Source organism: Pseudophryne corroboree, chromosome 2 (assembly GCF_028390025.1).
Source record: "Pseudophryne corroboree isolate aPseCor3 chromosome 2, aPseCor3.hap2, whole genome shotgun sequence".
In the NCBI taxonomy this organism is placed as follows: domain Eukaryota; kingdom Metazoa; phylum Chordata; class Amphibia; order Anura; family Myobatrachidae; genus Pseudophryne; species Pseudophryne corroboree.
The window spans coordinates 117,312,840-117,327,614 of NC_086445.1; positions in this window are offsets into that span (position 1 = coordinate 117,312,840).

The following is a 14,775-nucleotide window of genomic DNA, read 5'->3' on the forward strand; positions in this document are numbered from 1 at the left end:
TTATTTTGGAAGCAGAATTCCACGATTCGCAACCAAAATGAATATAAGGGTGTCATAGCCAGGGAAAAGATGCAACATTGAGTAGACAGGGAATAGAGCTTCGTAGACCCGATCTGTCAATGGATAATTTGAAAAGGATCAGCTGACACAAGAATGGACAACTTGCATTATACAATCTGCAACCGGTTTAAAGATACATGCATTAGCCAGGAGAGGGCGTAGGAATATTCCTGTCAGAATGAATACCAATATAATAACCGCCTCACCGTTGTCAATCTGCGGTGACTGTTAAAGTCACATACTGTACGTTAGTAAAGACAGTCATCTAAAGCTGGGTACACACTGGCAGAAAGATGGGTACACACTGGCAGATATATCTGCAGTTCAATCGATCTGCAGATATATCTGCAGATGGTGGTTGTTCATACACACAGAAAGATGCACCAATATAGCATAAAGATATATCTGCTGTTCAATCTATCTGCAGCTATATATGCAGATGGGGATTGCTCATAGTTACACACTGAAAGATGCACTAATATATCTGCAGATATATTGGTCATCTGCTGTGTTGCTCAGCAGATGCAATAATAGGATTTTAATAACCTACCGGTAAATCCTTTTCTCGTAGTCCGTAGACGATGCTGGGGTCCATTTTAGTACCATGGGATATAGATGGTTCCGCAGGAGCCTTCGGCACTTTAAGACTTTTTAACAGTGTGAACTGACTCCTCCCTCTATGCCCCTCCTCCAGACCCCAGTATAGGAGCTTTGCGAGAGGAGACGGACATTTTCGAGAGAGGAATTACTAATAAACTTGTGGCGAGATTCACACCAGCTCACACCATACACAAAAAACATATCGGCTAACATGGCCTTTAACATAACTCATGCCAACCAGCATGTATAATGCAACAGCTGTCAACAACTAAACACATGTATGCAAAAAAATAAATATTATCAGCAGGAAAAAATGAGCACTGGGCGGGCGCCCAGCATCCTCTACGGACTACGAGAAAAGGATTTACCGGTAGGTTATTAAAATCCTGTCTTCTCTTACGTCCTAGAGGATGCTGGGGTCCATTTTAGTACCATGGGGATGTACCAAAGCTCCCAGTACGGGCGGGAAAGTGCTAATGTTCCTGCAGAACTGACTGACCAAATTTTAGGCCGTCAGCAGCCAAGGTGTCAAACTTATAAAACTTAGCAAACATGTTTGCACCTGACCAAGTAGCAGCTTGGCAGATTTGCAAAGCCGAGACACCCCGGGCAGCCGCCCAGGACGAACCCACTTTTTGTGTAGTGTGGGCATTTACCGAAGTCGGTAACGGCAATCCTGCCGTGGAATGAGCGTGCTGAACGGTACCCCTGATCCAGCGCGCAATAGTCTGAAGCAGGACCCCCAATCTTGTTGGGGTCATAGAGGACAAACAAAGATTCTGTTTTCCTTATCCTAGCCGTTCTTGCAACATAAATCCTTAATGCTCTGACGACATCCAAGGAATTTGAGACGGCTGAGGTGTCAGAAGTCACTAGCACCACCACTGGTTGGTTGATATGAAAAGAAGACACAACCTTCATAAGAAAATGCTGACGTGTTCTCAGTTCAGCCCTATCTTCATGAAATATTAAGTAAGGACTCTTGTGTGATAGAGCTTCTAACTCAGACACTCGTCTGCCTGAGGCCAAGGCCAAGAGCATGACCACTTTCCAAGTGAGAAACTTCAACTCTACCTCTTGTAGAGGCTCAAACCAGTCCGATTTAAGGAACTGCAACACCACATTAAGATCCCATGGTGCCGCAGGAGGCACAAAGGGAGGTTGGATGCGCAGAACCCCCTTCACGAACGTCTGGACCTCAGGAAGAGAAGCCAATTGTTTCTGAAAGAAAACTGACAAGGCCAAAATCTGAACCTTGATAGATCCTAATCTCAATCCAGCATCCACATCCACCTGTAGAAATAGGAGAAGTCGTCCTAATTGAAACTCCACCGCAGGAGACTTCTTGGATTCACACCAAGATACATATTTTCTCCAAATACGATGGTAATGTTTGGACGTTATCCCTTTCTTGGCCAGAATAAGTGTGGGAATGACTTAACTGGGAATACCCTTACAGGCTAGGATCTGGCGTTCAACAGCCATGCTGTCAAACGCAGCCGCGGTAAGTCCTGATAGACTAACGGCCCCTGCTGAAGCAGGTCCTTGCGAAGAGGAAGAGGCCGAGGATCTTCCAGTAATAACTCTTGAAGATCTGGATACCAAGCCCTCCTTGGCCAGTCTGGAGCAATGAATATTGCTCAAACTCTTGTTCTTCTGATGATCTTGAGAACTTTTGGTATAAGTGGAAGTGGAGGGAACAGATACACCGACTGAAACATCCACTGGGTCACCAGTGCATCTACTGCTATTGCTTGAGGGTCTCTCGACCTGGAACAATATTTCTGAAGCTTCTTGTTGAGGCATGATGCCATCATATCCACTTGAGAAACGCCCCAACGACTTGCCACCTATGCAAAGATTTCTGGGTGGAGGCCCCATTCTTCTGGATGGAGATTGTGTCTTCTGAGGAAGTCTGCTTCCCAGTTGTCCACTCCCGGAATGAAAATTGCAGACAGAGCTTTTGCATGTCTTTCTGCCCAGAGGAGTATCTTTGTCACTTCTGCCATTGCCACTCTGCTTTTTGTTTCGCCTTGACGGTTTATGTAAGCTACTGCCGTTACATTGTCTGACTGAATCTGTATGGGACGACCTTAAAGAAGGCGTGCCGCATGATGAAGACTGTTGTACACAGCTCTCAACTCCAGAATGTTTATGTGTAGGCGAATTTCTTGACTTGACCACCTTCCCTGGAAGCTTTCACCTTGCGTGACTGCTCCCCATCCTCGGAGACTTGCATCCGTGGTCACCAGGATCCAGGCCTGAATCCCGAACTTGCGTCCCTCCAGGAGGTGAGAACTTTGTAGCCACCACAGGAGCAAAATTCTGGCTTTTGCTGACAAGATTATCTTTTGATGCATGTGGAGATGCGACCCGGACCACTTGTCCAGTAGGTCCCACTGGAAGACCCTGGCATGGAATCGGCCATATTGTAGCGCCTCGTAAGCCGCTATCATTTTCCCCAACAGGCGAATGCACTGATAAATTGATTCTGTTCTTGGTCTCAAAAGTTGTTTGACCATGCTCTGGATCTCCTGAGCCTTTTCCACCGGTAGAAATACTCTCTGTACTTCGGTGTCCAATATCATTCCCAAAAATGATAACCTCATCGTCGGTTCCAACTGGAATTTTGGAAAGTTGATGATCCAACCGTGCTGTTGAAGTACCATCAGGGATAACGCTATGTTTTGGATTAGCTTGTCCCTGGACCTCGCTTTTATGAGGAGATCGTCCAAGTATGGCATTATGTTGACTCCTTGTTTGCGAAGGAGAACCATCATCTCCGCCATCACCTTGGTGAATATTCTCGGAGCCGTGGAAAGCCCGAACGGTAATGTCTGGAATTGGTAGTGGCAATCCTGAACTGCAAACCTCAGGTATGCCTGATGTGGTGGGTAAATGGGGACATGCAAGTAAGCATCCTTGATGTTCACTGACACCAGAAATTCCTTTTCTTCCAAGCTGGAAATCACCACTCTCAAAGATTCCATCTTGAATTTGAATCTTTCAAATAAAGATTCAGAGATTTTAGGTTTAAAATCGGTCTGACCGAGCCATCCGGCTTCGGTACTACAAACAGGCTTCAATAAAAACCTTGATTCCTTTGTTTGGCAGGAACCAAGGCAATTACCTTGTCTTGACATAATTTGTGTATTGTGTTCAGGACATTTGTGCTGTCTTGAGCAGAAACTGGCAAGGCTTATTTGAAAAATCGGCATGGGGGAAGGTCTTGAAAGTCCAACTTGTAACCTTGGGATATTATCTGTAAAATCCAAGGATCCAGGTCTGAACGAAACCAGACTTGGCTGAAAAAGAGTAGACGTGCCCCCACCCGATCGCACTCCCGCAGAGGAGCCCCAGCGTCATGCTGTGGCTTTTGCAGAAGTAGCTGCTGACTTCTGCTCCTGGGAGCCTTAGAGGGTTGTAGGTTTTCTACTTTTCCCTCTCCCTTTTCCTGTGAAAAAAAGGGGTACTTTTAGCCTTTTTGTACTTGTTGGGCCAAAAGGACTGCATAGTATGAGAATGATATTCTTTTTTAGCCGGTGTAGCTGCCGACGGTAGACATGCTGATTTGCCAGATGTAGTAGTTGATATCATGGCATCTAGTTTCTCTCCAAAGAGCAGAGCCGGCCTTAGCTATAGGCAGGCTAGGCATTTGCCTAGGGCATTCAAGCATGTCTAGGGGCATCCAAGCATGTCCCTGCAGTATCTCATGCTGAGAGGGACAGTCCGTAAACTAACTGTTACTTTCCAAATGTATTCAATCAGTACTTGTATACACTGCTGTTTACATTTGTCAAAAAAAATGCACACTGTGCCTTAAACTTCCTCCGACATGCTTGAATGCCCCTGACTTGTGAGACCTCAGACAGACAGCAGAAGCCCAGTAAATGCAATTCCTGGACCTGTGACATTTTTACTGACTATATAAGGTTATTACTGGATGGCTTCTTATGATAACACATGTGTATTTTGGAAGACTGCTTCACAGAAACCTGACATCACCTATACTGCTTGTGCACATGGGGGAGGGGGACCCTGCCATCCTGTGTGTGTCCCTTATCCCTGTGCAAACCCCAGGTGTCTGCAGGGACATAACATGGGCAGTGATCTCCCCACACTTTATTTCCTAGTCAGTCCATACCGTAAAATTCCCCTGCCATCTAGCACTGTAACGTGGTCAGTAAGTTGCGTTGTGCTATTTCTATATGAAACATCAGTGCAGCATGACTTTCGGACACATCAGACTGGAGGGCAGAGCATTTAGCTCCCACAGTATAAAGTAAAGGGCATGCAGTAACAGACACCAGCAAACACACTGAATAGTGAAGAGAATGGACAGTTTCTACATGTTTGATACTGATCTTTTTGTATAACCAGCAAGTGTGGCAGTATCTGTGGCAGTATATGTGTATTATGGGCATTACTAATGTGGGGCATATGTGTAAGGTGCATTACTGTATGGCATTATGTGTATTATGGGCATTACTAATGTGGGGGATATGTGTAAGGTTCCTTTACTGTGTGGAAATATGTATTATGGTCATTACTGTGTGGCATTGTGCAGAGTTGAACTGGCCCACAGGGTAACCCCCCGGTGGGCCCCACTACCTGAGCGTTGCAGGTACAGATGCAGAACTAGTGGCGGAGCTAGGGGGCACCAGACAAAATTTTGCCTAGGGCATCAAATTGGCTAGGGCCGGCTCTGCCAAAGAGGGCCTCACCATTGTAGGGCAGCGCCTCAATATTTCTTTTGGATTCTGCATAAGCATTCCATTGGCGTATCCAGAGCGCCCTGCGGGCTGAAATCACCATAGCAGAGGCACATGAGCCCAGTAAGCCTACGTCCTTCATAGCCTCAACCAAGTAACCTGCAGAATCTTTGATATGACCTAGAATTTGCAGCATGTCATCTTTATCAACAGTATCAATATTAACCATCAAGATATCTGCCCACTTTTCGACTGCGTTACCTACCCATGCAGAAGCAATTGTGGGCCTGAGCAACGTACCCGTAGCAACATAGATGGACTTTAAAGTCGTCTCTAATTTGCGGTCAGCAGGTTCTTTTAATGAAGCTGACCCCAGGGCAGGTAAAATTATTTTCCTTGACAACCTGGAGAGTGAGGTGTCTATCACTGGGGGTGATTCCCACTTATGCCTATCCTCTTCAGGGAAAGGGTACGCTACTCTCAACCTTTTAGGGATAGCAAATTTCTTTTCCGGGTTAGCCCAGGATTCCTCAAAAAAATTATTTAAGTCCCTAGATGGAGGAAAAGTCACCACCTGTTTTTATTTAATTTAAAATAATCTTTTTCCTCAGGTGGAGGTGTTGTGTCAGGAAATTCCAACACCTCTTTTATAGCGACTATCATACATTGAATGCTCTTAGCCAGTTTGGCATCTACCTCCCTTAACACCCCAGTGTCGACGTCAGTGTCGGAATCTGTGTCAGTGTCCCTTTGCATAATTTGGGCCAGGGACCTTTTCTGGGAACTGGAGGGGTCCCGAGTGGATGATGTGGAAGAATCAGCAAATAGAGCATCTTCCACAGACTGTCTCCAATGCTTTGTCTGTTCCTCAGATGCAGATAATTTTTTCGCTAGTTTAGCCATATTACTCTGCAGCTTTCTCACCCACACAGGCTCAGAACACTCTTGTGCCTCCAAAATGGGTTCCTCTGGGGAAGAGCTTTCTCTAGACAGGTTACACGCATGTACAGTCACACCACTCACACACAAGGGAGCTATTGGGGACAGACCTACACTAATGTCTGTCAGAGGGACTCAGAGGGAATTGCCAGTCTACACCACGCGCCCTATATGTATTGCATATAATGAATATACATATATACCAACACAGCACCTTATATCCAATGTGAAGCCCGCAGACTTCAATAAAGTATGTGCTCCCCTCCCCTCTATAACACCCTGGTACTTGTATCAGCGATATGTGAGGAGAAGCAGCGTTCAGGACCAGCGCTCCGGCGTCTCTGTGAGGAGAAAATGGTGCCAATTGAGTGTTACAAGCAATTCTGAGGAGAATCCCCGCCCCCTATAATAGCGCGGTTCAGCCACATAATATTTATACTGGCAGGGGTATGTACACCAGCGGCTCCCTTGTGTGTACTTTAATGCCAGTGAGAGTAAGGATTTATCATGTCCCTCAGAGCGCGCCCCCACCCCCCCACCCCGCGCGCTCTGCACCCTGTGCTGAGAGACATGTTTGTGCGCAGCGTCCCGCGCTGCGCTGGTACCTTTATGCCGCCATGATGACTGGAGAACCCCTCTCTGCAGGTCTCCGGTGAATACTCACCAGCCTTCTGACTTCTGGCTCTGCTAGGGGGTGGCGGCAGTGCTGTGGGAGTGAGCAGCAGCCAGGCAAGGGCTGTGTTCAGTACCCTTCAGGAGCTAATGATGTCCTGTCAGCAGAAGCAGAGCCATTAAACTAACTGAGAAGTTGGTTCCTACTTCCCCCCCTAAGTCCCACGAAGCAGGGAAACTGTTGCCAGCAGCTTCCCTGTAAAATAAAAAACCTAACAAAGTCTTTTCCAGCAGAACTCTGTAGAACTCCACTAGTGTGCATCCAGTCTCCCGGGCACATTTTCTAAACCGAGGTCTGGAGGAGGGGCATAGAGGGAGGATCAGTTCACACTGTTAAAAAGTCTTAAAGTGCCGAAGGCTCCTGCGGAACCGTCTATACTCCATGGTACTAAAATGGACCCCAGCATCCTCTAGGATGTAAGAGAAATATCTGTGAAAGACGTCTTTCACAGATATATTGCTTGTACACACCTGCAGATCAGCAAAAGATATATTGGACAACCAACTGATTGGCCAATATATCTGCTAGTGTGTACCCAGCGTTAGGCTCTCCCATGATGGATGAGTCCACTAATTATTAGTGGAACCGTCATCAGATCAGTGTCTTCATCACCGAAAGGATAAAGAAACATAGGGGGTAATTCAGAGTTGATGGCAGCAGCAAATTTCTTAGCAGCTCGGCAAAACCATGGGGGTCATTCCGAGTTGTTCGCTCGGTAAAAATCTTCGCATCGCAGCGATTTTCCGCTTAATGCGCATGCGCAATGTCCGCACTGCGACTGCGCCAAGTAAATTTGCTATGCACTTAGGAATTTTACTCACGGCATTTTCATAGTTCTGGCGATCGTAATGTGATTGACAGGAAATGGGTGTTACTGGGCGGAAACAGGCCGTTTTATGGGCGTGTGGGGAAAAACGCTACCGTTTCCGGAAAAAACGCAGGAGTGGCTGGAGAAACGGGGGAGTGTCTGGGCGAACGCTGGGTGTGTTAGTTTGTGACGTCAAACCAGGAACGACAAGCAGTGAAATGATCGCAGATGCCGAGTAAGTCTGGAGCTACTCAGAAACTGCTACGAGGTGTGTAATCGCAATATTGCGAATACATCGTTCGCAATTTTAAGATGCTAAGATTCACTCCCAGTAGGCGGCAGCTTAGCATGAGCAAATCTGCTAAAATCCACTTGCGAGCGAACAACTCGGAATGACCCCCCATGTGCACTGCAGGGGGGGGGCAGATATAACATTTGCAGAGAAAGTTAGATTTGGGTGGGTATTTTGTTTCTGTGCAGGGTAAATACTGGCTGCTTTATTTTTACACTGCAATTTTGATTGCAGATTTAACTCACCCCACCCAAATCTATCTCTCTCTGCACATGTTATATCTGTCCCCCTGCAGTGCACATGTGGATAACTGGAATAGCCTCCCATCAGAGGTGGTGGAGGCTAAGACTGTATAGCAATTTAAACCTGCTTGGTATATGCATATCTTTCTATGTAAACAAACTCATGGCCTCAGTGCTGTGAGGCAGCATTGCTAACCACTACCCATCCGTATTATTCTGGGTTGGGTGTCTCTGGCCCACAGAGGCATAGACTGATCCATGGAGCCTCCCGGCTGCTCCGTAACTGGTGTCCCGGAGCATGGGGTACCTGGGTCCGTGCTACCTTTAGGAAGTTTGGAGCCACATTGGGAACATGCAAAGTAAACTACTGAACCTGCCGTTTCTTTAGGAGATTTGCTGGTTTACAGACCATGGAATAAACAATGCCACAACCAAAGCTCACTATGGGGTATATTTACTAAAATTCGTATTTTTCAGAATGAGGTTAAAGTTCAAACACGAATGACATCGAAAGTGTAAATTTGCAACTTTTTGAATTTATTACGACTAATTTACTAAGCTGTCGTATTCTGCATTTTCGTGTTTTCCGATGTCGATGTCATCCGTATTTTTTGGCAGTGTTTTACGGGAGTGAATAGTAAAACACTGCCGACATTTAGGCGCCCTACACACTCGGCGATGCGCCGCCGAGGTGCCCGACGGCCGATACGGCCGACGAGCAACCCGGCGGCGGGGGGGCAGTGACGGGGGGAGTGAAGTTTCTTCACTCCCCCCGTCACCCGGCTGCATTGAAGTGCAGGCAAATATGGACGAGATCGTCCATATTGGCCTGCATGCACAGCCGACGGGAGATCAGCGATGAACGAGCGCGGGGCCGCGCATCGTTCATCGCTTAAGTCTCCACACTGAAAGATATGAACGAGTTCTCGTTCATTTATGAACGAGATCGTTCATATCTTTCAGAATATCGCCAAGTGTGTAGGGCCTATAACACAATGAATCTCGGCCGGATCTGTGAGATCCGTGCAGGGCTTCATTGTGCACCTTTCGTAAAAAAAATAACATTGTTACAAATCTAAAAAAAAAATGCGTGGGGTCCCCCCCCCTGCCCCTAAGCAAAACCAGCCTCGGGCTCTTTGAGCCGGTCCTGGTTGACAAAATATGGGGGAAAAAATGTCAGGGGTTCCCCCATATTTCATAAACCAGCATCGGGCTCTGCGCCTGGTCCTGGTTCAAAAAATACGGGGGACAAAAAGCGTAGGGGTCCCCCGTATTTTTGAAACCAGCACCGGGCTCCACTAGCCAGGTACATAATGCCACAGCCGGGGGACACTTTTAAACTGGTCCCGGCGGCCCTGGCATTACATACCCAACTAGTCACCCCTGGCCGGGGTATTCTGGAGGAGTGGGAACCCCTTAAATCAAGGGGTCCCCCCCCCCGTCCAGCCACCCAAGGACCAGGGGTGAAGCCCGAGGCTGTCCCCCCCATCCAAGGGCGGCGGATGGGGGGCTGATAACCTTTTGATAAAAATGTGAATAGTGTTTTTAGTAGCAGTACTACAAGTCCCAGCAAGCCTCCCCCGCAAGCTGGTACTTGGAGAACCACAAGTACCAGCATGCGATGGAAAACCGGGCCCGCTGGTACCTGTAGTACTACTACTAAAAAAATACCCCCCAAAAAACAGGAGACACAGTTACATAATGCCACAGCTGGTTTTGCTTAGGAGGGGGGACCCCACGCATTTTTTTCCTGAAAATTTAACACTTTCCCACCCCTTCCCACTGATAAACATGCACGGATCTCATGGATCCGTGCATACCTATCAGAACACGGTAAAAAAAAGCAGGTCTGTTTTAAATCTGCTTTTTTTTACGATTTGTATTTTTTCACGGCAGTGTTTGGCTATTGCCGGCAGTGTTCGTGAAATACACTTTTTAGTAAATTATCGAGTTGTATCAAAAAACAGTCGTATTTGACCGATGGTGTATTCATTCGTATTTTTTTCTTTGACTTCCAAAAAAATACGAATGCCCTCATCACTGCCGAGATTTGAGTTTAGTAAATTCCCGAGATGACACTTTGAAGAAAAAACACCATCTCGGTCAAAATCGGGAGCTTAGTAAATATACCCCTATGTCTCACTATTGCTCCTCTTGGCTCTGTGTGCTGTGGTCCAGAGCTCTACTGATTGAGCTATAGCAGCTCCTTTTATAAACATAATGTCTGTAAACAGGTAAACAACTGTTGTCTATGTTAGGGCCCGTACACACTGGTTGATATATCGGCCGTTCTCTTGAACGGCCGATATATCGCGGGACCGTCGGCCAGTGTGTATGGCCGATACGTCTGTGAACTCCGTTGTTCACAGACGTATCGCATCGGCCGCGCAGCACAGCCGACGGACAATATATCTACCGATATATTGGCGCGTCGCTGTGTGTGTACGGGGCGGTCGGACACATGCTGCGGCGGCCGGCGGTGATTGACAGCTGAACTGGGCGGGCGGGCGCCCGCCCAGTTCGTGACGTCAGTCCCCCGACGGATCGGGCAGTGTGTATGCACAGCACACTGCCCGATCCGTACATTGATATATCTGCAGATCAATTGATCTGCAGATATATCTATTAGTGTGTACCCACCTTTAGAATAGCACAACCAGTGTTGCAAGAAGTATGCGGGTACACTCGGGTACGGAGTACCCTTAAGAATATGGCAGCGGGTACTCAGTACCACTTGCCACACACTTTGCACCCATGACTGCCATTACCACAGTTATAATGCACCACAAAGTAACAAGACCATGGTGCTTGGCATAATGATAGCGCCTCCCAGTTTGTCAGGGTTACTGGGAGCGCAACGGTGATGTCATGACACCACATCACACTTCCTCCTCTGGTGGCTGTGGCTGGCGTGAAGAGAGTAGCCTGACTGCACTTTCCAGCAGCGTCTCTTGCTGGGAGCATTCATTTCTAATATAATGTGGACACTACTATACAGTATATGTCTATTATTATGGGAGTATTACTACATATTTCTATTGCACTGCTACACTATATATTCCTGTTATAATGGAGGCATTATTATATATTGTTATTACATTGGGGGCATTACTATATATATTTATTATACTGGGGGCATTACTATATATTTCTGTTATACTGGGGGTATCACTATATATTTCTATTATATTGGAGGTAGTACTATGTATTTCTAGCCTTGCCTCCAGAGTGCAAAGAAAAGGGGCTTTGTAGTGTCGCCACACCACTAGTGTCATGTAGCCACTCCCACTTGTGGCCACGCCCCCTCACGACACATGACCACACACATTTTCGGCACTCAGTACCACTAAGAAAATATTTCTACTTACACCGCTGAGCACAACAGTAGTTAAGATATGATCCCTGTGTAATAAACAGGGTGAGATAAATAATTACTTTATTACAGTGAAACTACTGATACACAGGCAGACAAGAAATAAAATTGGGTGATGCAGATTTCTGATTTAACCCAAAACACTTGTATTTCCTGATCCCCGCCTGTATAATAACAGGGTGAGTTAGGTTTCTGTCAAATATTCTCCTCAGTGTGTTGTGCAGCGCTCCCCGGTCAGACAGCTCTGATAGAGAGGGAGTGGGTAGTAAAATGGCGCCTGCTGGTCGAGTACGCCCTCACAGACAGTGATGGGCGGAACGGCAAAGACTGCCAACGTGGGAAGAGCATGGCGGGAACCCTCTACGCTCCAAAATCCCCTTTAGGAGAATGGCCTGTAGCGCCCGTAAAACCCCTTCAGTTAAAGTACGGATGCGACTGCTCCCCTTCCACTACAGTCCCGCCGCTGCCTGTGATCATGAAACGGCAACGGCGGGATCCAAAGTAGCGGGGAGCGGCAACCGACCTCCTGTCAGCGGCGTGATCCTGGCCGCTCTCAGTACCCTGCTGCGCGCCACTGCAATCACATGCTAAATGGGTGAGGGAGATAATAAGAATTTACTCACCGGTAATTCTATTTCTCGTAGTCCGTAGTGGATGCTGGGGACTCCGTCAGGACCATGGGGAATAGCGGCTCCGCAGGAGACAGGGCACAAAATTAAAAGTTTGACCACTAGGTGGTGTGTACTGGCTCCTCCCCCTATGACCCTCCTCCAAGCCTCAGTTAGGATACTGTGCCCGGACGAGCGTACACAATAAGGAAGGATTTTGAATCCCGGGTAAGACTCATACCAGCCACACCAATCACACTGTACAACTTGTGATCTGAACCCAGTTAACAGTATGATAACCGAAAAGAGCCTCTGAAACGATGGCTCCCAACAATAATAACCCGATTTTTGTAACAATAACTATGTACAATTATTGCAGACAATCCGCACTTGGGATGGGCGCCCAGCATCCACTACGGACTACGAGAAATAGAATTACCGGTGAGTAAATTCTTATTTTCTCTGACGTCCTAAGTGGATGCTGGGGACTCCGTCAGGACCATGGGGATTATACCAAAGCTCCCAAACGGGCGGGAGAGTGCGGATGACTCTGCAGCACCGAATGAGAGAACTCCAGGTCCTCCTTAGCCAGGGTATCAAATTTGTAGAATTTTACAAACGTGTTCTCCCCTGACCACGTAGCTGCTCGGCAGAGTTGTAATTCCGAGACCCCTCGGGCAGCCGCCCAAGAGGAGCCCACCTTCCTTGTAGAGTGGGCATTGACAGATTTAGGCTGTGGCAGGCCTGCCACAGAATGCGCAAGTTGAATTGTGCTACTAATCCAACGAGCAATCGTCTGCTTAGACGCAGGAGCACCCAGCTTGTTGGGTGCATACAGTATAAACAGCGAGTCAGACTTCCTGACTCCAGCCGTCCTTGAAATATATATTTTTAATGCTCTGACAACGTCCAGCAACTTGGAGTCCTCCAAATCGCTAGTAGCCGCAGGCACCACAATAGGCTGGTTCAGGTGAAACGCTGACACCACCTTAGGGAGAAACTGAGGACGCGTCCGCAGTTCTGCCCTGTCCGAATGGAAAATCAGATATGGGCTTTTGTACGATAAAGCCGCCAATTCTGACACTCTCCTGGCCGAAGCCAGGGCCAGTAGCATGGTTACTTTCCATGTAAGATATTTCAAATCCACCGATTTGAGTGGCTCAAACCAATGGGATTTGAGAAAATTCAAAACTACATTGAGATCCCACGGTGCCACTGGAGGCACAACCGGGGGCTGTATATGTAGTACTCCTTTGACAAAAGTTTGGACTTCAGGAACTGAAGCCAATTCTTTCTGGAAGAAAATCGACAGGGCCGAAATTTGAACCTTAATGGACCCCAATTTGAGGCCCATAGACAATCCTGTTTGCAGGAAATGTAGGAATCGACCCAGTTGAAATTCCTCCGTGGGGGCCTTCCTGGCCTCACACCACGCAACATATTTTCTCCAAATGCGGTGATAATGTTGTGCGGTCACTTCCTTCCTGGCTTTAATCAGGGTAGGGATGACTTCCTCTGGAATGCCTTTTTCCTTTAGAATCCGGCGTTCAACCGCCATGCCGTCAAACGCAGCCGCGGTAAGTCTTGGAATAGACAAGGTCCCTGCTGAAGCAGGTCCCTTCTTAGAGGTAGAGGCCACGGATCTTCCGTGAGCATCTCCTGAAGTTCCGGGTACCAAGTCCTTCTTGGCCAATCCGGAGCCACGAGTATCGTTCTTACTCCCCTTTGCCGTATAATTCTCAGTACCTTGGGTATGAGAGGCAGAGGAGGGAACACATACACTGACTGGTACACCCATGGTGTTACCAGAGCGTCCACAGCTATTGCCTGAGGGTCTCTTGACCTGGCGCAATACCTGTCCAGTTTTTTGTTGAGGCGGGACGCCATCATGTCCACCATTGGTCTTTCCCAACGGACCACAATCCTGCGGAAGACTTCTGGATGAAGTCCCCACTCTACCGGGTGAAGATCGTGTCTGCTGAGGAAATCTGCTTCCCAGTTGTCCACTCCCGGGATGAACACTGCTGACAGTGCTATCACATGATTTTCCGCCCAGCGAAGAATCCTTGCAGCTTCTGCCATTGCCCTCCTGCTTCTTGTGCCGCCCTGTCTGTTTACGTGGGCGACTGCCGTGATGTTGTCCGACTGGATCAACACCGGCTGACCCTGAAGCAGAGGTTTTGCCAGGCTTAGAGCATTGTAGATTGCTCTTAGTTCCAGTATATTTATGTGAAGAGACGTCTCCAGGCTTGACCACACGCCCTGGAAGTTTCTTCCCTGTGTGACCGCTCCCCAGCCTCTCAGGCTGGCATCCGTGGTCACTAGGACCCAGTTCTGTATGCCGAATCTGCGGCCCTCTAACAGATGAGCACTCTGCAACCACCATAGCAGAGACACCCTTGTCCTTGGCGACAGGTTTATCCGCTGATGCATCTGCAGATGCGATCCGGACCACTTGTCCAGCAGAT